General features: G+C 35.1%; 1 pseudogene; it reads left to right on the forward strand.

Annotated features, from left to right (window-relative positions):
- The first annotated feature begins 2,207 nt into the window (after positions 1–2,207).
- On the forward strand, positions 2,208–3,281 carry LOC107694556 (trace amine-associated receptor 13c-like; annotated as a pseudogene).
- Positions 3,282–3,721: the final 440 nt, after the last annotated feature.

Here is a 3,721-nt window from a genome sequence, read left to right on the forward strand (position 1 = left end):
ATGTGGCACGGCCCAGCGCTTCTCGTCTGGTGTATGACCCCCTTAATCCTGTTTGTTCTGGAGAGAAAAGATACCTGCCTGTGAAATTCTTACCTACATATCCTTGATCAACACTTCATGTGCATGTTAAGTATGCTTGCTCTGAAAAGTATTTCCTGGGAACGCTTAGTTTACCTTCTTTTGGAACTCTGTGTTGGAGCTGTGGACTACCATACTCTTAAGTTATATTTTGCTTCAAGATACCTACTGTACCTAATTTCTGTGTATGGATGTTCCAAGCCAGCTGTCTAGTATATTCTCAGAGAGTGACTATAACTGTTTCTGTTATGGCAAGTGTTGTTTTTTCTGATTACCTGGATGCTTGTAGCGATCGTTAGATCGCCTTCTATATGTGTGACTCGTATCTACAAAAGACAGTTTGGAAAGATTTGTGACTTGCTTGCATACTCACCTCTCGATATTTACCAGTTTCCTCAGTTTCGAATTGGGTTCACCTCTGTCTTCTGAGTGATGTGTTGTAACACAAATGTATATTTGAGGATTTTCTGTGCACAATGACAAGTTATAAACTCTCAGATGAAGGGTGGAAAGTGTGTACTGAAAGGTTCAGTGTGGAGGAAATCTACAATTTATAAATACATGATACAGTTACAGCTGTGATGTGTATATTAATATGTAGAGCACCCATATGTCACACTCACTCACTGTTTGGACTGTGTTTTCGTTCTTTGCACCGGTTCCCTTTGTTGTCATGGTTTTTAATTGTTAAGTAATTTAGTTCAGCTGTGTGTGTCTCATCATCATTATCAGTTCAGTTGTCTGGTGCCGTCACCCTTGCAAATAGTAAGGGTCTGCGCCATTCATTAACACAGAGACACGCAGACACGCACCCTTGCAACCGCCTAGAATACCCTAGCAACCACTCTATCTATCTATCTATCTATCTATCTATCTCTGACAGACTGTATTGCCTTCAAAACATTCAAACTTTAAGCTTTTAAAACTACTTTTAAACTTCAAATTATTTCAGACTGAAAACCATCAAACTTAAAGGGGTCCTATTATGCTCTTTTACAAAGTCTTGATTTTGTTTTGGGGGTGTACTAGAACATGCTCTCATACTAGGTTGTAGATCTTTTTAATGTCCAAACATACACACTACACACTGACTCAAATTTAAAAAGTGAAAAAGCATAATAGGACCCCTTTAAAACTTTTTTTAACTTTTTTAACTTTTTCAAACTTTCTGGTCCGGTTTTCTCAAGCCAACTTAAAGTTTGTCTTGACGAATTTTTTTATCTAGTTAAAGACTGCTATTCTTCATCTTCTTCTTCGTCATGCATGTGATTACTTCACAGCTGTGACACCATACAGCTAAAAAATTAACCTTACTTTACATATGAGGGATTACAGTATATCTTCCAGTGTATGTGTAGCACTTGACTAATTTGATTAATAAAATAATGTTCTAATGAAAATGTTTATTAAAAAAAAAATTGTGTTTAATTGATTTAATGTTGTAGTAGTCATTTGATAAAAAAACGAATTTAATTCAATTTAAGTTGTTAACTTACCCTTTTTTCCTGAATATAATGGGTGAGTATGTCTTCCTTGATCATTACAAAATTATAACGAACTGTAAAGCAATTACTCTTTATAACTATATATTAACTATATATAACACACATATCTGTTAAATTGCTATCCTGAGGCTGGTTATGCCAGCGTATACCCTACCAGTGTAAGTAGTGTTATAATGTATAGTAAATAATTAATATTCATTAATTTATTTGTAAAAAAACAACAAAAAAGACATGGTAACACTTTATTTTAGGGTCTCTTAACTAGCTTATTAGCTTGCATATTACTAGAATATTAGCCATTTATTAGTGCTAATTAAGCACATATTAATGCCTTATTCTACATGACCTTATTCTACATCCCTAATCCTACCCAATACCTAAACTTAACAACTACCTTGCTAACTATTAATAAGCAGCAAATTAGAAGTTTATTGAGGGAAAAGTCGTAGTTAATAGTGAATAAGTGTTCCCTATTCTAAAGTGTTACCAAAGACATTACTATGGGCTGTTGGAACAGTCTACTGTGTGGATAAATTAATACATACAATAAATAATTAAATGTCATTATGCAGCATCAGAGTGGGTGGTAGATGGGTTGGTCAGTCTGATCCGGACACTGAATAAATGAAAGCACAGTACGGAGAGCAGAACAAACACCTAACAGGAGGAGACTCACACATGGCCTATGAGACAGAGGATCATGAGACTCAATACTGCTTTCCTGCCATCAACTCATCATGTATCAAGGGAAAACACTCCAGACATGAATACAATATCATGTATATGTTTTTTTCATTGCTGTCAGCATGTACTGTGTTTCTGAACCTGCTGGTGATCATCTCCATCTCTCACTTCAAGAAGCTTCACACTCCAACCAACCTGCTCATTCTCTCTCTGGCTGTGGCTGACATGCTTATTGGATTTGTGATGCAGATAGACGCCACAAGGCTGATTGAGATGTGTTGGTACTTTGGGGACACTTTCTGTGGACTGTTTTTGGCAATAACAGGGCTGCTCATTTCAGCATCTCTTTATAATTTAATTTGAATTGCTGTTGATCGTTATGTGGCTGTGTGTCACCCTTTACTGTACCAACAAAAAATAACTACAAATAAAACTTTGATTATCATATGCATCTGCTGGATGTGGTCTTCAGCATACAATATTTCCTTCATAACAGATAACAGATATTTTGATCCATCAAGCAGAACATATGGGTGTTATGGAGAGTGTCCCTTTATGACTAACTCTGCCTGGAGTATGACTGATCTGTTTGTGTCTTTCCTTTTTCCTTGTACCGTGATTATAATTTTATATCTGAAGATATTTTATGTTGTACATCAGCAAGTGAAAGTTATAAACTCCCTGATGAAGAGTGGTAAATGTGTAACGGAGGGTTCAGCGAGGAAGAAATCTGAGAGTAAAGCTGCTTTGACATTAGGAATCATTGTGAGTGTTTATCTGCTTTGCTATATTCCGTACTATGTCTTGTCTCTAACAGTGAATACAGTAATTTCTTTCAAAATAGTACGATTTCTATTATGGATTCTGTATATTAACTCAGGCCTGAATCCTCTGGTCTATGCTTTATTTTACCGTTGGTTTAAAGTGTCAGTTAAACACATCTTAACTCTTAAAATATTTCAGACAGCATCCTCTCTCGTTGACATTTTTACAGATTATAATCGGAGCTTATAATAGATCATCATTGTTGTGGGGTTTTGTTCCCCCCCCCACCCCTTTTTCTTTACTGATAAAGCACAATCTAATGTTTAAACCATAAGTCCTAGTCCTGTGTTTTGTTGTTGTTGTTTCTTGTCATGACTTTGACGTTTATACAGTAGACATAATTTAATTACTAACAATAATCAGGCTGAATTTTGAAAATATTTATGGCTCAAATCAACTTTTGATTGTGCTGTAGTATGTTTAAATACTGAATTAAATAAATAATATACAAATTTCTTCAGTTTGTAATTTGACAACATCATCAATCATTTTCAATATCTGAGGAACTGTATTTGTTTATTTCACACCTTTAATAAACAATTCAGTGCAAGATCATCTCAACATCAATAATACATGCAAAACATGAATAATACCAATTATAATTGTGTTTCCGAGTTTTCACATCAGTG

Source organism: Sinocyclocheilus anshuiensis, unplaced genomic scaffold (genome assembly GCF_001515605.1).
Source record: "Sinocyclocheilus anshuiensis isolate Anshui unplaced genomic scaffold, SAMN03320099.WGS_v1.1 scaffold3639, whole genome shotgun sequence".
Lineage (NCBI taxonomy): Eukaryota > Metazoa > Chordata > Actinopteri > Cypriniformes > Cyprinidae > Sinocyclocheilus > Sinocyclocheilus anshuiensis.